This window comes from Chrysemys picta, chromosome 1 (genome assembly GCF_011386835.1).
Source record: "Chrysemys picta bellii isolate R12L10 chromosome 1, ASM1138683v2, whole genome shotgun sequence".
NCBI classification, from domain to species: Eukaryota; Metazoa; Chordata; order Testudines; family Emydidae; genus Chrysemys; species Chrysemys picta.
This window is the reverse complement of record NC_088791.1, coordinates 97,063,086-97,084,477: the sequence shown is the minus strand read 5'-3', so window position 1 is coordinate 97,084,477 and position 21,392 is coordinate 97,063,086. Positions and strand designations below refer to the sequence as shown.

Below are 21,392 nucleotides of genomic sequence, written 5' to 3'. Positions count from 1 at the left end.
GCCCCTGGTAACAAGTTCCACAGGTTGACTGTGTGTTGTATGAAGAAGTACTACTTTATTTTTGTTTTAAACCTGCTGCCTATTAATTCAATCAGGCGACCCCTTGTTCTTGTTTTATGTGAAGGGGTAAATAACACTTCCCTATTCCCTTTCTCCATACCAGTCATGATTTTATAGACCTCTATCATATCCCCCCTTAGTCATCTCTTTTCTAAGCTGAACAGTGCCAGTCTCATATGGCAGCCGTTCTGTACCCCTAATTATTTTTGTTGCCCTTCTCTGTACCTTTTCCAATTCTAATATATATTTTTGAGATGGGGTGACCAGAACTGTGTGCAGTATTCAAGATGAGGACATACCATGGATTTATAAAGTGTCATTATGATATTTTATGTCTTATTATCTATCTTTTTCCTAATGGTACCTAATATTCTGCTAGCTTTTTTTGACTGCCACTGCACACTGGGCGGATATTTTCAGAGAACTATCCATGATGACTTCAAGCTCTTTCTTGAGAGGTAACAGCTAATTTAGAGCCCATCATTTTATATTTATAGTTGGCATTATGTTTTTCAATGTGAATTACTTTACATTTATTAACATTGAATTTCAACTGCCATTTTGTTGCCCAGTCACCCAGTTTTGTGAGATTTCTTTGTAACTCTTTGCAATCAGCTATGGACTTAACTATCTTGAGTAATTTTGTATCATCTGCAAACTTTAAACTCACTATTTACTCCTTTTTCTAGATCATTTATGAATATGTTGAACAGCACTGGGATCCTGCTATTTACCTCCCTCCACTGTGAAAACTGACCATTTATTCCTATCTTTTAACCAGTTACTGATCCATGAGAAGACCTTCCCTTTATTCCATGACGGCTTTGTTTGCTCAAGAATCCTTACTAAGGGACCTTTTCAAAGGCTTTTTGAAAGTCCAAGTACACTAGATCCACTGGATCACCCTGGTCCACATACTTGTTGAATGACCACCTCAAAGAATTCTAATAGATTGGTAAGCCATGATTTCCCTATACAAAAGCTGTTGATACTTCACCAACATATTGTACTTATAATTCTGTTTCTTATGAAAGTTTCAACCAATTTATTTGCCTCATACTGAAGTTAGACTTACTGGTCTGTAATTGCCAGGATTGCCTCTGGAACCTTTTTAAAAAATTGACCTTACATTAGCTATTCTCCAGTCATCTGGCATAGAGGCCGATTTAAGCAACAAGTTACATACCACAGTTAGTGGTTCTGCAATTTCATATTTGAGTTCCTTCAGAACACTTGGGGGAATACCATCTGGTTCTGGTGACTAGTTATTACTGTTAAATTTATCAATTTGTCCCAAAACCTCCTCTATTGACACCTCAATCTGGGACAGTTCCTCAGATTTATCACCTAAAAAGAATGGCTCAGGTGTAGGAATCTCCCTCACATTCTCAACAGCAAAGACCAATGCAAAGAATTCATTTAGCTTCTCCTCAGTGGCCTAGTTTTCCTTGAGTGCGCCTTTAGACCCTCGATCATCCAGTGGCCCCACTGAGAGTTTGGCAGGCTTTCTGCTTCTGATATATTTAAAAAAATGTTTTTGCTCTTAGCTTGTGTGTCGTTTGCTAGTTGTTCTTCAAATTCTTTTTTGGCTTTCCTAATTATACCTTTACACTTGACGTGCCAGAGTGTGAGTTTCTGCTCCTTTCTATTTTCCTTGGTAGGATTTGACTTCCAGTTTTTAAAGGATGTCTTTTTGTCTCTAACGGCCTTTTTTTACTCTGTTTAGCCATGGTGGCATTTTTTTTAATCTTCTTACTGTTGGGGTTTTTTTGGGGGAGGGGGGTATATACATTTAGTTTGAGCCTCTATTATGGTGTTTTTTAAAAGTTTCCATACAGCTTGCAGGCTTTTCACTCGTGTGACTGTTCTTTTTAATTTCCATTTAATTAGCTGCCTCATTTTTGTGCAGTTCTCCTTTTTGAACTTAAATGTTACTATGGTGGGTTTCTTTGGTATTTTCCCCCCATAAGGATGTTAAATTTAATTACAGTATGGTCACTATTACCAAGCAGTTCAGCTATATTCACCTCTTGCACCAAATCCTATGCACCAGTTAGGACTAAATCAAGAATTACCTCTCCACTTGTTGATTCCAGGACTAGCTGCTCCAAGAAGCAGCCATGAAGAGTGTCTAGAAATTTTCTCTGCACCCAATCCTGAGGTGACAATTACACAGACAATGTGGGGCTAGTTGAAATCCCCCATTATTATTGGGTTTCATGTTTTTGTAGCCTCTTTAATGTGATGTCATTGAAGGGGACTTTTTTTGTTTGAGTTTCTCTTCAGTTCCTTCTTTACTTCATCAGTTTCTAGCCTCTCCTCTTTATTAGGATATAGAGTATCCCCTTTAATAAGTCCTTCCCCAAGGGATGTCTGTCAGATACCGCATGTCCTGCTCCTCCACAGTAGTAAATGGAGATTTTCATGTCTCCAGTGCTCTTGCTGACCCAGGGACAGATGGGACTACACCACATCTGTCTGCATGGGCTCGACTAGGGCCAGGTTTCCTTCAGTCTGAGGGCTGAACCTGCGGCAAGTGCAGAATGTAGATGTTGTTCATGAAGTCTGGTGTCTAGTCTGATACACAGGTCCATAAAGGTCTCCAACCTGGCGAGAGGGTCTGCTCATGCCAGCTCATCCTTTAACTCGTCACAGAGACCGAGACGAAACTGATGCAGGAGTGTGACATCATTCCAGGTGGTGTCTGAAGCTAAGTGTCTAAACTGAGTAACATAGGAAGGGGACAACCCAAGGGTTTGCCGAAGCTTATGTAAGGCTGTCTCGCCATGCAAGCTTTACATGGGTCATCAAAAATGGTGGTGAACGCTTGCAGGCAAGAACCCCAGCTTGTCAGCACTGGATGGTCCTACTCTAGAAAGGGAGAGGCCCATGATAGGGCCTCCCGGGTAAGCAAGCTAAGTACCAGCCCCACGGTGACCTGATCGGTGGTGTGTTCCTGAAGCTGCAGCATAAACAGGAGTCTGCATTGGGTAATTGGGTAATAAACCCATGAAACTTGCTGTGAGTGCCATCATCTCTCTTTAGTAACAGAACTCTGGGGCTGGTCACCCAAGCTGTTGTCACAAGGGGAGATGAGTGGATACCTGCAGGTGGTCAGAGTGCTGTAACTTGTTTCCAGAGGGAGCAATTTTCCATTTTCAGATGCTTTACTTGATCCTTCAGCCTCTGGTTCTCAGCCTGCAGGACAGTAATCCGTGGACTCAGGCCCCTGGGACATCAGGGAGACGGGAGCCCCAGCAATGTCCATACTCGGTCCAGGGGTTCAGAAACAAATCCCAGAAGAGACTGAGAGGGTCTGAGCAAACTGTCAGGGCCTGTAACATAGACAGTCTGACTTAATGGTCAGAGCCGGGAGTAGTCAGGGTCATGGTCAAAGGCCACGCCAAGGGGTAAACCAGAGTTGGAGTCAGTCATGCCAGAGGTCAAGCCAGAGTCAATAAGTGGTGTTAGGGCAAGGGAGCAGGAATGAGGTGAGGTAACAGGAACAAGGAGCAGGAACCAGGCAAGGAGGCACAAACTTAGCTGCTAGGCCTCCTTTTGACCAGAACCCTGGGACTATTTGCTCAGACAAGGGGGTAAAGACAGGAACAGGAAGCTTTATGTCACAGTAAGGCTCTCACTTCGCAACCCCAGGGGCCTGCATGTGAAACTTGTGGCGCCTGACAGTACTGCTGAAAAGTATTTGGGGGTCTTAGTGGATCACAGATTGAACATGAGTCAACAATATGATACAGCTACAATAGACAAATATCATCCTGAGATATATTGACTGGAGTGTTGTATGTAAGACACACAAGGTAACTGTGCTGCTCTACTTAGCACTGGTGAGGCCTCTCCTGGAGTATTGTGTCCAGTTCTGGGCGCCACACTTTAGGAAAGATGTGGACAAATAGGAGTGTCCAGAGGAGAGCAACAAAAATGATGAAAGGTTTAGAAAACCTGACCTATGAGGAAAGGTTAAACAAATTGGCGTGTTTACTCTGGAAAAAAGAAAACTAAGAGGGGAACTGATAACCATCTTCAAACATCTTAAGGGCTGTTATAAAGAGGATGGGGATCATCTGTTCTTTATCCACTGAAGGTGGGACAAGAAGCAATGGGCTTAATCTTCAGCAAGGGAGATTGAGGTTAGATATTAGGAAAATCTTGCTAACTAAAGGGCAGTTAAGCTCTGGAACAGGTTTCCAAGGGAGGTTGTGGAATCCTCATCCTTGGAGGATTTTAAGAACACATTGGACAAGCACCTGTCTGGGATTGTCTATGTTTACTTAGAATCATAGAAATGAGGGCTGGAAGGGACTTTGAGAAGTCATCAGGTCCAGCCCCCTCCAGCGATACAGGACTAAGTCCCTCCAAAGAATATGATGAGGAAATGCATCTGTATTAGAAAGGCCTGAATGGGGAAGGGGCGATCCTTTTCTCCTAAAGTATTCTGGGTCAGGGTGGAGTGTGGGATGTTAGGAAACCTGAGGTGGAATTAGTTTGAACCTCACCAATCATTAGTTTGAATGGTCGCCTGGGGCTGGCAATTAGGAGGCTGATCATTTAAGCAGCTCCTTTGAGCTGTGGGATGAGGGTCCTTGTAATATGTGAAAAGGAAACGCCTTTGTTTGGATTTTCCTTTCGCAAATAAACCAACCCAATTCCATTTCCCAATGAAAAGAGAAAACACAGCAATTATCACCATTATTTCTATGGCCAGTTGTGCCTAGAGGTCTCAATGGAGATCAGGGTCTCAGGAGGGAACTACTTCCAATGCCCAGAGGCCTGTGGGGAGAATGCTCTGCCACTTGCTCTCCCAGTCGTACATGAGTGGGGTTCTGGCTCAGGCACCCTGCAGGTGTCAAAGGCAGTGTGGCCAGGGCAGAGCGGTGTTCAGGCAGGAACACAGGCTCCTCCCTCATTGTTTAGCACAAGTGCCATTTGATAGTCCTTTACTTTCATATTAGCCAATATCACTGTGATTTCAAGTTCAGCGCAGTGCAAATGAGTTGAAAGTGCAGAGCTGCAGTACTGCAATCTAAGGGTTAACAAACCACTTCAGCCCTCACGGATCTTTAGGAGCTGGCTGTGACAATGAGATTCACAAGTGCCACCATTTCTATTCAAGCCAATGGCCAGCTAAGCAGGTTTACACCAGGATCCATGCCTTGGGGGTTCGTGAAGTTTAGTTTCTAATGTGCAGATGGGGGTGACTTTGGGGGGTTGATTTATTTTCTTTAGCTCTCAGTTTGCAGTCGAGTGCCCGATGTTGATGAAGAATCCCAGACTGAAACTGAAGCAGCAGCTGACCCTGGTAGCCAAGCTGAACTCCGGGGACCGGAGGAGGGCAATTGGATTGTGCAAAGGGACAATTCTAAAGGGAGCCATTTCATTCCTGATTCATTGCAGCCATCAAAAGATGGGGTCGCTAGGGCAAGGAAAGGTTGATGGCTTCTCCTCCATAGATTTATGAAGCAGAATCGTGTGTCTATTCCAGACATGTCCCCCCGACCCACGTACAAGGCTTGCCTCTCCGATCAATGGCACTCTGCTTGCTTCCATTTTCTTGCCTACAGATGATCTTACAGCCTCTACCGACAGGCTTTCCTGCTCGAGAGGAGGGCCCAGGAGCTTGACTGTGGCCAAGGAGTGCACAGCACCCTTCAGGAGGGCAGTGGGCAAAGGTGGAGTAAACCACTTTTGCATTTCTCAGATCCTGGGCTGTCTATGGAGCAGGCTGGACCCCCAGCGTAAGTTAGAGCAACCTAGAGCTGCTCCATCTTGTCCCAGCTGTCAATGGCCCCAAGGGGTCTTTACAACAGCTGATGTTTGTTGGTGCTTGGGCCTCAGCCTACCCCCAACACCAGCTAGAAAGAGGTTAGGTAGAGTAGGAATTGTCATGCTAGCTCTACAGCATCAAAGGATCCCCCTCTCCTGGTATGAACCTACCATGGTTAGTGAAAACGACTAGATGGCCATTTTGTAGTAGTGGTGTGATGCAAAATGGCCGCAGCACTGCCCAGAACATTAATCAGATAGAACTCAGTCCTGCTGTCACAGCTCCAATCCTAACCCCTGACCAGATGGGAGGGATTTCTGCTCCAGCCTGAGGCCTCTGCTGGTGTTGCGATTAGTCTCACCATTCAGGGTTTAAATGATCTTCAGGGAGTGCTGAGTTTATCATTGATTGATGATGGAAATTCATTTGCTCATAACAAAATTGTAGGGCCTATCCAGCTTATTCAAAGACATTTATAAGGCCCTATTGGCACGAGCTGAGCCCATCGCACTTCAGGGTGCTCTTTATTTTACTTTATTTTTTTGCTATTTCCAGCTCGATGAGCTTGCACCACCCAACAGATTTTCATTCAAGTAGGTTGTAAGTGTTTTATTTGGTGTTGAATGAGACCATGTTTGTCCATTTTCTGAGGTTTTCAGAGCTGATCGGGAAAATGATCTTAATTTAAAACCAGTGAGAAAAGCTATAAATGTATCATTTAAAACAGTGTTAAATTAAAAACACATTTTTTATATTTATAAGGGGGGCTCACACTGAGAAGCTTACTGTTGGAAAGAGGTCACCAATACAAAAAGTTTGAGAACCACTGACTTAGATTCTCTGACGGGAGGTACCTGTTTGGGGGTTGCTTTGCACAGGACCCTGGGCTGGGACCCAGTGAAGAGAGAAGGCCTGAGTCCCACACTGCCTTAAGGACTGAGGCACATTGGCCAGGGAAGCAAGGGACCAGTAGTCAGGTGCACACAAGACTGCCTGGCCTCTAGGCACCCTGCTGCAGATGGGGATTCCACAACCTCCCTTGCAAGCCTGTTCCATAGCTTAACTACCCTTATAGTTAGGAAGTGTTTCCTAACATCTAACTTAAATCTCCCTAGGTGCAGATTAAGCCTATTACTTCCTGACCTACCTTAAGTGGACATGGAGAACAATTGATCACCATCCTCTTCATAACAGTCCTTGAAATATTTGAAGACTTTTTATCAGACCCCCACCCCTCAGTTTTCTTTTCTCAAGAGTAAACAGGTTTTTTTTTTTTTAAACCTTTCCTGATATGTCAGATTTTCTAAACCTTTTAGCATTTTTGTTGCTCTTCTCTGGACTATCTCCAACTTGTCCACATCTTTCCTAATGTGTCACACCCAGAACTGGACACAGTACTCCAGTGGAGGCCTCACCAATGCAAAGTAGAGTGAGATGATTACCTCCTGTGTCTTACATACAACACTCTTGTTAATACAACCCAGAATTATTGTAGCCTTTTTCTCAACTGCCTGACTTTCCTGGACAAGCTATTCCCGTCTACACCAATATTCCAGTCATGAGACTCATCTCACCAAGTCGCTGATGCCAATCATTTAGCTCATGTACTAATACTTCCAGTGCTTGTATAACATCTATCATAACGGGGCCCCAGCCTCATTGAGGAAGCTCTTAGTTCCTTGTCCTTTTAGAAGGAGATTGTGATGGAAGTTGATATCCAGATGCACAGCATTTCTTGATGCTCTTTTGCCACCCCTCAGCCCCTGTCCTTTCTTCTCGGTGCAGGCTCTATTGAAACGTTTATGTACATTTCCCCAGCTTGTCTGTTTGAGGTATGGGTCACTTTCCCTGTCAGATTCTATGTATTGCATAAAACTGATGCTATTTTTTCTCTCTCTCAAGATCGAGTGAAAAAATGTACAGAAGCTCCCAGTGCAGGGATGTTTGTTACTAGGAAACACAGTCTCCAGGGGGCGGAGTAGGAACACCAGCGTTGGATTGCAGTGATTTATCTTGGGGAGGATCCTAGAGAAATAATTGGAATTAAAATAATATAACATTAATCTAAAACTAAATTGCTGTTGCTGTAGGACATGTTTAAAGAATTAAATGGACTTGTATAAAAGAGAATCTTGCAACCGTATTCTCTCCCCTCTCCTGCACTCCTGAGTAGATTTTTAAAGTATCTGTCAGAGCCTTGTGGATTGTCCTCAAGAGGGATGTTAAAATGTTCCTGGGGAGCAGAGATCAGTACCCTCCAGGGCACCCACTTTATGAAACAGCCATTCAAATCTTCAGTGGAGTTCCCTCACCTTCCCCTTCCTTCATATGCCAGGTCTTTGCTTTCGGCAGCAAAGTTTCTGGATCTTTCTGCTCTGGTTCTTCAGGAACAGCCTCTCCCCACTAGAGACACTCTTTCAGGCCCCGCCACTGGTTCCTTCTCTGATCCTTTCTAGCACACCCAAAGCCACTGCCTTCAAGTCATTCTCATTTGACTCGGCATGGTAGCTAGATTCAATGCCACTCCCAGTGTTGGGATCTTACCACAGCTGCTGTGTGTAGCCATTTAAGAGCCAGGATATTATGCCAAGTGATATGCAGCCACCATTTTTCTCAGAGAAACTTCCATCAGCCCTCTAGAGACTGTTAATTGACACTGAAAACCAAACCAAACCTAGAGCCTAAGACACTTTCCCATACATTTATTGGGGCTCAGAGGGAGCAGTCTTACCTGAGGGAGAATAACTAAAAATCCCAAGGGACCATACTGCCACTGAGAAAGCAGAGTTAGAGGCAGATAAACAATCAGTAAATATTCAAGCCAGCAGCACATGGCCAAGATTTACAAACGTCAATAGTAATTTTGGGAGCCTTAGTTGAGGCCTGCTTTTCAGAACGTGCTGAGCTCCTGCCCTCTAAAAGTCAAGCCCTTGAGAGGTGTCTCACTTTGCCCCAAAACAAGAGGCAACCCCCAAAGTCACTAAGCATTTTTCAACATGCCTTTCCTTCTTTTGAGGAAAACTGGGCATTGTATTAGTGTTATCAGCTGGCCCAGCAGACTAGCAAGAGCAAGTTATGCCGTAACTTAAAGGATCCCAAGCTCATGTTTTGCTCAATTGGTCAGCCATAGCTGGCAGCGTGCTCAACTCTGGGGCAGGAGGAGGGAACATCTCAAGAGAGAATTCATCTCTTGGAGAGGCACTGACAGGTCCTGGGACCAATTCTCTCCTTAGCTGGTGAGAGAGTAATAGGATAGAGAACTGAGATGGATGGAAATGGAGGGAACCTTGAGGATCCTAAGTGGTTTTATTGTGCCTAGCAAGAGTACTGTAGCACTGCACAGGACTCAGAGAACAACAGCTCTATCTTGGCTTGAAGTTGTTTAGAATGCTATATGAGGGCAGGGAAGGTGCTGATGTACTGGGAGGAGGAACGAGTTTGCTGTAGGACCCATTTTCAGCCTCTGGGGAGTGTCCCTTTGTCAGAAGTTGTAGATTTGCTGACTCTGCCCCTCTGCAAAACCTGACCTCTGCCCCTTCTTCCCCCATCCAGGAATTCACTGCTACCTTTGGATGGTGAAACTATGTCCCTGCAATTCAGGACAGTTGAGGTATCTTAATTTCTGGCCCCCATTTTTCCATATGCACATATCACCTGCCCTACACTGGCAGAACAAATGAGCAAAAGGGAAAGTATAAAAACTGAGGGCCAGGTCACTCTGTTGAAATCATTAGAGCTAATGTGACTTATACTGAAGATCTGGCTCCAAGTATGCTAAAGAAGAAAGAGCCCAGAAATTCAGCACCGCACTCAGACCCAGACTTTTAAAGGTATTTAGGTGTTGCTGTACTCAGTCAATGGGAGTCATTTAGGCTCCTAAATCCCTTTTGAAAATGAGACAAGCTCCTAAATCAGTTAGACATTGCCACACAGAGCACAACAATGATTAAATACCATTAAAAATCTGGGCCTCAGGTCATAGGATAGTTACAAGACAAAATGGAGGAAGGACAGCCAAGCTAGCTGGGATAATTGGGAATGGTGCAAGAATTCGTGCAATGAACAGGAGTGGGATAGCAATGGATGTTGAACATGTGGCCACATGAAAAACACTAATGTGAGGCTAATGAGGTGGTAACTCACCCTTCAACAGTTTGCATTTACCATATTTAAAGGACAGTGGTAGGAAGTAGCCCAGGGCAGTGAACTTAGATCAAGGGTTCTCAAACTGGGCTGCAGGCTTGGACCTATTATTAATTAACTGTTGGCTAATTCTCCCCCTGAACGGAGTCGCTCTAGGAGCATCGCAGTGAGATGGCATGGTCTCCCTCCCTAATGGGCGGGGAGAGATCAGTGACTGTCTTACACACAGTAAGTGTCTAGTCAGATGATTTGAGAAATCCCTAAATGATCACGGATATTTTCTTAGTTATTTTGTTAGAGGAGTAATGTGCAAACTTAGGACTCCCACCTCCCTATCTAAGACTTATGAGACTGTCCTAGTTCCTTCCACATTTCCTGTGAGTGATAACACCTCCTTCCCAGCAGAGAGAAGACGTGCTTGTTGAGTTCAAGGTCTACCTGCTAACCAAAGTGGTGGATCAAAGTCACTGTCAAAAGATTTGTTTTCTCTTACCCCAGATAGAAAATTGCCATTGGAATTTGTATTTCCATTCCTCCAGAATGGGACATTTTTCAACTAGAGATGTCCCATGTTTAATCCTGGAACTACACCTTCACAGATTGTGAGAGAGCTTGGATCTGGCTCCGAATGTCATATTTCAAGCTCATTCAAGGTCCTTTTGAGACTGTTTTTAAAGATACAAACACAGAAATGTAGGGCTGGAAGGGATCTAAGTCATCCAGTCCATCCCCCCCATGCTGAGGAAGCACCAAGTAAACCTAGACCATGATTTAGTTGGGGTTGGTCCTGCTTTGAGCAGGGGACCTCCTGAAGTCTTTTCCAACCCTAATTGTCTATGATTCTAAGATCTCTGATGGAGGTTTTTAAGAGCAGGTTGGAAAAACACCTAAGGATAGTGTGATGAAACCTCACTAAAGAGGGTGTGTGAGCTCAGGCATGCCCTGCCAAACCTGCAGCAGCGTCCCCTCCCGGAGGAATCTGAGGACGTAGCAGGATGCCACCCAAGGTCCATGATGGGGATGCTACTTGAGTTAAGCCACTACAAATTATTTGGACTATGGGGGCCATGACCCATATTTAAAAGAAAGTGATAGGAAGTAGCCCAGGGCAGTGGACTTAGATCAGGGGTTCTCAAACTGGGGGTCACAAGTACATGCACAAAACAGAGAGCCACTACTATAAAATATATAATTTAAATGTAGCATTTTAGAAAACTACACACACCTTTCTGTCTCACTATAATTTATTTACTTCAGAACGTATTGTAAATGTATAAAGCAGTGATCATTGTTCCAGAACAAAATATATGTTTGTCACCACTTTAAGGAAACTGGACTCCGGGGGTTGTATTATTGTGCACACAGGTTTGTTATCTGGAGACTAAAAAGGTGGGACTGAGACAGCATTAGATGGCTTGATTGTTCAGCAGCTGAAGAGCTGCATTAAACCGCAAACCAATCAGAACACAGAGTGGCCCAAAAAAAAAAAAAAATTATGTAACAGTCAGACACACAGGTAGGGGTGGCCCAAGGGCGAGGTTGTGGGGCTATAACTGCCGCAACATTTGCCTTAGGCCCTCTGTAGGCACCTCTCCCAGAGCAAAGGTCAAACATTATGCAGAAGTAAGGGCGGCATGGTATGGCACTGCCATCCTCAGTTCTGCATTGCTGCTGGCAGTGGCTCAGAAGTAAGTGGCACTGGGGTGCTAAGTCTGCTGTGAAAAGGGATATTGACAACGTTTCTTCACACTCCTCCCCCAGTATTAAACAGAAACTACTTACAAAAAAAACAAAAACACTTTTCTGTTTATAAGAATAATTTGATAAAAATTTGTTTTGGGCCAGGTCTACACTACCACTTTTGTCAGTATAACTCATGTCTCTCAGGAGTGTGGAAAAAACCACCCCTTTGAGTTACATAAGCCACACTGACAGAGGTTCTCCTACCAACATACCTACCCGCTGCTCATTGGGGGTGGTTTTATTATGTCGACAGGAGAGCTCTCTCCCATCGGCATACAGTAGCTTCTTACAGTAGTGCAGCTGCATTGGTATAGGGGGCTGGATCTGATGACTTCTCAAAATCCCTTCCAACCCTTCATTTCTATGATTCTAAGTCCCTCCAACAAATGTGGCAAGGAAATGCATCTGTATTCGAAAGGCCAGAACAGGGGTGGGGAGGGAGAATCCTTTTCTCCTAAAGTATTCTGGGTCAGGGTGGAGTGTGGGATGTTAGGAAACCTGAGATGGAATTAGTTTGAACCTCTCCAAATCATTAGTTGGGCTGGCAATTAGGAGGCTGATCATTTAAGCAGCTCCTTTGAGCTGTGGGATGAGGGTCCTTATAGTATGTGAAAAAGGAAACGCCTTTGTTTGGATTTTCCTTTCGCAAATAAACCAACCCAATTCCATTTCCCAATGAAAAGAGAAAACACAGCAATTATCGCCATTATTTCTATGGCCAGTTGTGCCTAGAGGTCTCAATGGAGATCAGGGTCCCAGGAGGGAACTACTTCCAATGCCCAGAGGCCTGTGGGGAGAATGCTCTGCCACTTGCTCTCCCAGTCGTACATGAGTGGGGTTCTGGCTCAGGCACCCTGCAGGTGTCAAAGGCAGTGTGGCCAGGGCAGAGCGGTGTTCAGGAAGGAACACAGGCTCCTCCCTCATTGTTTAGCACAAGTGCCATTTGATAGTCCTTTACTTTCATATTAGCCAATATCACTGTGATTTCAAGTTCAGCGCAGTGCAAATGAGTCGAAAGTGCAGAGCTGCAGCACTGCAGCCTAAGGGTTAACAAACCACTTCAGCCCTCACGGCTCTTTAGGAGCTGGCTGTGACAATGAGATTCACAAGTGCCACCATTTCTATTCGAGCCAATGGCCAGCTAAGCAGGTTTACACCAGGATCCATGCCGTGGGGGTTCGTGAGGTTTAGTTTCTAATGTGCAGATGGTGGTGACTTTGGGGGGTTGATTTATTTTCTTTAGCTCTCAGTTTGCAGTCGAGTGCCCAATGTTGATGAAGAATCCCAGACTGAAACTGAAGCAGCAGCTGACCCTGGTAGCCAAGCTGAACTCCGGGGACCGGAGGAGGGCAATTGGATTGTGCAAAGGGACAATTCTAAAGGGAGCCATTTCATTCCTGATTCATTGCAGCCATCAAAAGATGGGGTCGCTAGGGCAAGGAAAGGTTGATGGCTTCTCCTCCATAGATTTATGAAGCAGAATCGTGTGTCTATTCCAGACATGTCCCCCCGACCCACGTACAAGGCTTGCCTCTCCGATCAATGGCACTCTGCTAGCTTCTGTTTTTTTGCCTACGGATGATCTTACAGCCTCTACCGACAGACATTCTTGCTCGAGAGGAGGGCCCAGGAGCTTGACTGTGGCCAAGGAGTGCACAGCACCCTTCAGGATGGCAGTGGGCAAAGGTGGAGTAAAATCACTTACATTTCACATATCCTGGGCTGTCGGTGGAGCAAGCTGGGCTCCCAGCGTAAGTTAGAGCAACCTAGAGCTGCTCCATCTTTTACCAGCTGTCAATTGCCCCATGGGGTCACTAGAACAGCTGATGTTTGTTGGTACTTGGGCCTCAGCCTACCCCCAACACCAGCTAGAAAGAGGTTGGGTAGAGTAGGAGCTGTTATGCCAGCTCTATATCACTCCCTTCCCCTGGAGTGAACCTACCACGGTTAGTGACAATGACTAGATAACCATTTTATACTCTTGGTGTGATGCAAAATGGTCACAGTGAAGTCGCACTGGGCCATGGATCAAGTTATTATCTGGGACAAGGCATCTCCACACCATAGTCTGGCTGCAGCCGGAGTCCACTAGGGCATCCACCTATCTCCCATCAAGTCCAGAAGGGTACCATCATCTTGGGGTTGGGGTGCTTTCAGGCATGGGTTTCTCCAGCATAGACTTCAAAGAAGTAGTCCATGGAGGAGCATTGCCTCTGGAGGTGTCCAAATCAGCCACAACTAAAACAGGGCCCAATCTCAGTGGGATTTCTGCAGGTCTTGGGGTTCCCAGGGTACTCAGGAGGTTCCCCCAGTGGGGTCCTTCATTCCTCACTGCAGTTGGTAGGTGTACCATAGGGCTTCTGAGTAGAACGAGGTGGGCCCCATCACAATGACTGTCTTCCCTGCCCAGGAACGGGTAGGTTGCTGTCGGAGGCCCATAAGGCTTTCCAGCAGTCAGGAGGGGAGTCCGCACTGTGGCCATGGGTCCTGGCACCACCAGGTCTTCTGCGGCTAAGAAGTCCTCCACGAGGCCGATGGTCACCTTCAGGGTGGTGGATCGGTGCTGCAGGACCCATGCCCTCCCTCAGGGCAGGAGGATGTGTACGAGCTGCTTGACTACCACCTGTTCGACAGCCCTGTGCTGCTCTGGTTGTAGCCATCACCAGCAGGTGTCCTTAAGCTCCTGGGCCACAATGTGAGGTCATGCCCCTGGCGGATAGGCCTTCCCCCAAAACCTATGTCAAAATTTTTCGGGGGTAAAGTCCCCTGATGGCAGTCTTGACTGCTCTATAGTCCCGGGCCTCCTCATTAGGAAGACCCCGATAGGCTGCCTGAGTGGCACCCGTCAAATACAGGGCCAAGAGCATGGCCCATTGTTTCAAGGCCCACCCGGCTGCCGAGGCAACTCTTTCGAAGGTAATCAAAAATGCCTCAGGGTCATCTTCCGGACCCATTTTCATGAGCTGTACTGGCAGCATGGGGGTCGCTGGCACCACTGCTCCTCCAGGGCCGGGGGAGTGGGATAGCAATGCGGCCAATTGCTGAAAACTTTGCCTCTGCTGGTCCTACTGCTGGGCCCCCAGCTCCCTGAGCAGCTGCTGCTGCTGCTGGGTTTCACCCACCATTTCATTAACTGCTCAAGTTCCATGGCAGCGTTCGGGCAAGTTGTTGTCTAAGCGCAAGGGCAGTCCCCCCTCCCAGTCTGTCTCAGGGGGGTGATCTCTGCCCACATTCTCCACCACGTGTAAGACGGTCATGGTTGTCTCTCTGCCCGTCAGGTAGGGAGACCATGCCCTCTCACTGCAGTGCTCCTAGAGCCACTCCTTTCAGGGGGGAATAAGCCAACAGTTAATTAATAATAGGCCCAAGCCTGCAGTCCGGGCCGGGCAGCAATTGGGTCTGTGCTGCCCTGCTCTGGCTGAGAGCTGGGGCTCGCACAGTTAAGGCTCCTGACCTGAAGTTGGGCAAGGCAGCAGTAAGTCTAGAGGCCCAGCAGTAAGTCTAGAGGCTCAATCAGGGCGGGGCAGCAATCAGTTAAGGCCTCTGGCCTGCAGTCAGGTAGAGCAATACAGCAGTCTAGGGGGGATTAGCTCTCTGGCAAGAGCCAGTTAAACCATCTGGCGTCCTAGGTCAGGCAGGCATCAGACCACGCAGGCCTCCTGACCTAAAGATGGGGAGGCTGCCACCCCTGACAATTGGTTGATGGGGGGAGTTGGGGAATGCAGGCCCACCCGCTCCACTGCGTCCCAGCCCAGGGCCCTGACAGTGGCGGAGTGGTCCGTCAGTGGGGAAATATGGCCACAACACGCTGGCCGGCTTGCAGTCAGTCACATAGTCAAACCCTATTCGGCTTCCCTGGGCTCCTTCCTAAACTCCCAATCTGGGGGTACCTGGGTTCCGGGATTGTCGTCGGTCTTGCTGGGGTAAACAGCAAGTGGCATCCCCTACAGCCCCTTGGTGTCCTCAGTGTCTGGCAGCACCGGCAGTCCTTCCGGGTCTCTGGCACTGTAGTAGCCTCAGTCAGGTCCGTGCTCCAGCAGCGGGGGAGAGACGTCCTGCTCCTCTGGCAACTCTGCTCCAACTGAGCTAGAGGGCTGGCCTTTTATAGTTCTGGTTCCTGTCCCGCCGCTCTGCTTCCAGCGGGGTGGCCGCGGGTATCCAGATTCTGCCCATGAGGGATTGGTCGCGGTTCTCTCCCCACCTGTCAAAGAGGGAGACCACACACCCCTGCTACACTGTAGAAGAATCTACTAGCATGTAAGCTATTTGGGGCACTGTGATGTGGTCGATAAACCCCACACTGGAGAGATTGGGGGGGGGCAGGAACATTTCTGAGTCCAGGGAGCTCCACCCCGCAGGGCTGCTGAGCATGCTCCAGTTGGAAGAGGGAATTAAATAGGAGTCTCCTCAGCACAAAACGGGGGCAGGAGGGTGGCGAGAGAGAGAGCTGCGCTTACTGTGACAGAGGAACTCTGCCAGGAGACTATCCCCAGGAGCAGGGTGACTGCACAAAGCCAGGACTCCATGGACTGGGTTGCAAGGAATAAACACAAGCCACAACGCATCCAGAGGAGGGACAGATAGGTAGGAAGACCCAGTGGAGGATGTTTTGCTGGACCAAGGTAGTGGATGCTTTCCCTAAGGTGCCCAAGAGGGCCCCTGGTTTGTAGCCTGGAAAAGGAGAGGGTCTGGTTCCTCTGCCTCCAACCGCTAGGCAGGGCTGCCGCCAGAGATACTAACCACTAGGCAGCAGCTGCGGCTCCCCCTCTCCCATTCACAGGCAGGCAAGGCCAGATTTACACTTACACGCTTCTAAGCACAGCATCTTCAGCACCACCTCCCCCTAACCCCATCTCCTACAGCTGAACTTCGTGTTTTCTGTAAAAAATGAAATGAAAAGAAATACATACAAAGTCTCCCCGGGAAGACATGAGACCCTCAGGCTACACATGGGCTCCTAGCCCAAGCTAGGGTGCAGCCCACTGGCCCCAGGCGAGATGCAAGGGGGGGGGGATCTCTACCTCTCCCTGTGGTCCCCAGGTGTCTCCCCATGCAAGTGAATGGGGCACCAGTCACGCCCCTTCTCCCTCCCCAACATGGGGTGGAGGCAGCAGGACAGCTGAGAATGGGAAGGGGCTGGGATTCTCCCAGCACCTTCAGCAGCCGCACTGCCTGGCCGCAGCTTACAGCACTGTCCCTGCTCCAGCCCCACACGCTGGGCGGTGACCAACCCACGCCAGAAGCCCAGCTGCCCACAGGGGAGCTGTATGTATTAACTTTTAAACTTTTAACCCACTTTTTACTTTTAGGCACCCCTAGAACACCAGTGCCCCCTAGGCACGTGCCTACTGTGCCTAATTGGAAATCCGGCCCTGCAGGCAGGAACTGTCCTTTTGTTTTGTGTTTGTACAGCATCTATCATAGTGGGGTCTTGGACTGTGATGCGGGTTCCTATGCCCTGCTATAGTACCAATAATAAATATTAGAGACTGATGAAACTGTGGCAGTCTGTTGGTCATACTTTTGACAGTACAGTTTTAGATATGGATCAATATGCATTTTCATACCAGAATAGTTGCTTTTAAAGGCTTATTCTGAACAAAAGTGACTTTCCTTCCCCAGGAAAGGTTCTTCCTGTTTGAACGTTATCGGTTGTTGCTTGCACTGTACTTAGACCGTAGTTTTAAGTGTTAGTATCAAATCTTATCTTTCAATTCCCCTAACCCTGGGACTGCTTTCTACTTATAAGGAATGGCCACTTGGGAGGGAAGTGAGTTTAACTTAATCTGCCTTCAAATATTATGCTACAGTTAGAGATAATACAGGCAGATCAGGAAGAAAACCTTTAGCTCTAAATACTTGAAGCAGACAAAATAAGGGTTTTGGTTTCAGTGTAAGTGAATTTAAAGCAGTGGTTCGCAACCTTTTCTACACCAGGACTCCCTTTTCCATATTATTGTTGTTTATACTGAGGTAGGGCCTAGTAATTTTAAGGAGGGATTAGGTCTCCATTGTGCTAGGTTTTGTGCCAAGATAAAAGAAAAAAGACAGTGCCTGCCCCGAAGAGCGTACTTATCTAACTGTCAGATGAGAGATAATAAATAGATGTGGGTGGGCACACGGTCACAGGGAAACAGTTCCATGTGGGGACATGCCTGGGATACTCTTTCCCATCTACGTGGGATCCAGGGGTGAAAGGGGGCCCGTACGGCGTACCAGTAAGAAGCTGGTACTGCTGGTACACAGCCCACATTAAAGCGCTCCTGTGGCAGCGCTTTAACATTGCTGCCCCTTCCCCATCGGCAGCCCTGCCCCTTCCCCTACTGGCAGGGCTACTGATGGGGGAGGGAAAAGGGGCAGTGACGTTAAAGCATTGCCACAGTGCTTTAATGTCATTGCCCACTTTGTCTCCACTCCCCCCTGGGCCGCTGACAGGGTGAGGCAATAGGAGCAGGTGCCCCGGGGCCAGTGATTTAAAAGGGCCTGGGGCTCCCATCCGCTGCCGCCGCTACCGCAGCAGCGGCCAGAACTCCAGACGCTTTTAAATCGCCGCCGGAGCCCCGGAAGGCACGGGCCATGCAGCGCAGATGGACTGGCTGGGGGAGGCTGACCACCCCCAGCCCTGCCCCTTCCACCCGAGGCCCTGCACCTTCCAGGGGCCAGAGCCAGCCCCTGTACCAGTAAGAATTTAATATTACTTTCACCCCTGCTGAGATCCAGCTGGGACATTCCTCCTAGTCAGCATATGGGAAGTGCAAGGTGATTACAGGGCAGCCCCCAACACCTATTTACTGCACCCCTAGGGATCACGACCAGAGATGGGCAGGAACTGGATTTTTCATTTCCCAGGAAATTCTGCAGTTTCAACATTTTTCCATTTTGAAAGAGAACAAAACCAAAACATTTCCAAATTTCGCATGAAATGAAATGGGGTGGGGAGAAGAGAAAAGTAAAGTTTGGGGTCAATCAAAATGTTTTGTCCCAATTTTCACCTTTTAAGACTTTTATGATAAAAAATGACTTTCATTTTGAAAAGTTGTTTCAAAATGAAAAATTGAAACATTTCATGCTGAAAATGTCAAAAATGGGATATTTTGACATGATCAAAATGCTTTATTTCATTTTTCTAAACAAAATTTCATCAGAATCAACATTTCAATCTCAACAAATGGGATATCATTTTTGTCAAAAAAGGTGTTGATGAAAAGTGTCTGTCCTGCTCTAGTTTTGACCACTAGGTTGAGAACTCCTGTTCTAGACTAACCGACCCTGTAACAGGGTCAGGACTCACCACCACAGCGCCTCCTGCTGGTTGCTCCAGGAATTAGCTCAGTCCAGCTCCAGAGAGCCCTCTGCAGGTGGTGTCTTGCCTGTTGTCTGCTCTACTCCGCTGTCTCTGTCAGCCTGGGACCCGCATCACTCTCGGCATCCTCTTCAGGACACTGCCCTCCGGCAGTGCCCACTACTTCTTTCTCACCCCCCTTCTGGGGATCACGGCAGTCCTTTGGCTTGCACCTGCCGCAGGGGCCAACCACAACCCAAAGTCTAGTCCCTCACTTCAATGGGCAAGTTGCAGGCTGTGTTGGCCATGCTCCTCCATGGCCAGGTGCAGTGCAAGGGGGGGACCCAGGCCCGCCCGCTACTCTTTGCCCTCCTTCTCTCCCCTTGTCTGCCTATCGTCCCTGGGCCACTTCCCCTTGGCCCTTGGACCTTCTTGGCCCTTTCTGGCAGGGGCCTGCAGACAAGCAGGTAATAGACCAGAGCTCACCCTCCACTCCCCTGAGCCTGCCCAGCACTGTTCTAGCTCAGGTGCTATCCCTGGGAGCCAGTCCCTCTCCCTTGCTTGTCAGGGAGAGACTCCCCTCTGCTCTGCTGGGCAGCTTCTTATATCTGGGCTGCCCCAGCAGCTGCCTCCTGTTTGGCTCCTAACAAGCCTTGCCCTAATTAGCTGCAGGTTTCCACAGCCTCCCTGGCTGCTTCTGCCCCACCCCCTGCTGGAGTGGGCCACCTGCACCACTACAGACCCATTCCTTTGTCACCACTGGTTTGGGCCCCAGAAGAAGTGAACCAGGACAAGCCCTCTATCCTGTTTTTCATCAAGCGTGTGTTTTGGTGCCTTGTGAAAAAACTCATGCAGAAAATCAGTTCCAGTGGGCTTCAAGAAGAGCAGTCATGTGGAGTGAAAACCTAGGTCAGGGCCATAAACAAAGGATAATGATAAATGACAATGTATGGATTTAAAGACGGTGGGCATGGAATGCAATGCTACCTGAATCCATTAGGTCTGGTCTTATTTAATATCTCCATCAAGTCACTGGAAGAACAGCATGTTAATGAACTTTGCAGCTACTACTAAAATTAGATATGAGTTTGTAATATAATAGCAGCAGACAATGCCAGTGCAAATTCTGGACTGCGGCCACAGAGACGCCGTGTCACAGAACAGGGGGCTGATAGTCCTCTGCATGACTCTAGTGGGAATGCACCTGGAATACTGGCTTCCATTCTGCACTCCTTCCTGCCAGGATGATACAGACAAACAGAAGAAGAAATAATTGTGTCTTACATAAATGAGAACGAGGGGAAACTGTGTGGGCATTAGCCTCTGTGGGCTAGCTCTATACTAGCTTTAATTTTGTCCAGCACTAAGAGAGTACCATGGAAAGATGATGGGTGGTGGGATAGATAGAAAGAAAGGGGGAAATGGAAGGGAATATAGAAAAGAGGTTTGAAATGGAAAAAAACAGATGGAGGAATGGACTTGTGAAGAAAGAACAAAACAAGTATAACTTGACTAAATGAATGCTCTGATTATTGTCTACAAGTATACTATGAATATGGTTTGTACAGCGCCTAGCACAATGGGGTTCTGCTCTTAGGCCCTACCATAATAATAATAAAGGATATGAAGGTGTAAACATCAGAGTCAGAGGGATTCTGACTATCACAGTCCAGGAGGGCATAACTAGAAGAAATAACAGGAACACTGAGGCTGAATAAGAGGGAACGATTCCTTGACAGTGGGTTGGATTGCCCTCTCATCATAGATATCTGCAAGAGGGAGCCAGAGTGTGAGGGGAAACTGAGGGGGTGAGCCTCTGGAATTTCCTGCAGAACTTTGTTTTCAGGGGGCAGGAGAGGAGGGGAGGGAAACATGGAGGATGCAGAGTTAGCTTGGAGTGAGGCTTGCCAGCCCCCAAAAACTCCTGGGGATCCCCAGAGGAAGCCTCACTCCCCTTCCCTGGATCCAGGACTAAAAGAAGAATCATATAGCCACCTCCTCCATGTGTCTGCTCAGCCCCATGCCTACCCCAGCAGTGTGGTTCCATTAGGAGCCATGCTGCCATTGTCCGAGTCCCCAGACAGCTGCTCACAAGTAGCTCTTGTGTGTGTTGTCAGGCAGAGAGGACTCCTCTCCCCATGACATTGATATTCCATCTCCATAAGATCTGTCACAGCTCAGCAGCCCATCATGCTGCCTTATTCGGAGACAGATGTGTGTTGAGTGCGGCGCTCACAGCAAAGGAAAACTGTAGCTTGACTGGTTGAACAGACTCGCTTTCCCCCTGCTGCCAGCTCTGCTTGCAAAGAACTTCAATGCTTGAGCACAGACACTGCCCTCTGCTGCTGACTGCCTTTGTCCCATGCGCTAGCCTGGCCACTA

The 21,392-nt window shown here is 47.6% G+C and overlaps 1 long non-coding RNA gene across 1 annotated transcript; it reads right to left on the bottom strand.

Moving 5' to 3' along the window:
* Positions 1–10,173: 10,173 nt before the first annotated feature.
* LOC135974946 (uncharacterized) lies at positions 10,174–19,572 on the bottom strand. The gene is made up of 3 exons (XR_010592025.1): positions 19,020–19,572; positions 16,535–16,606; positions 10,174–15,929 (listed from the first exon to the last, which is right to left on the bottom strand). It is a non-coding gene; the product is annotated as an uncharacterized LOC135974946 (long non-coding RNA).
* Positions 19,573–21,392: the final 1,820 nt, after the last annotated feature.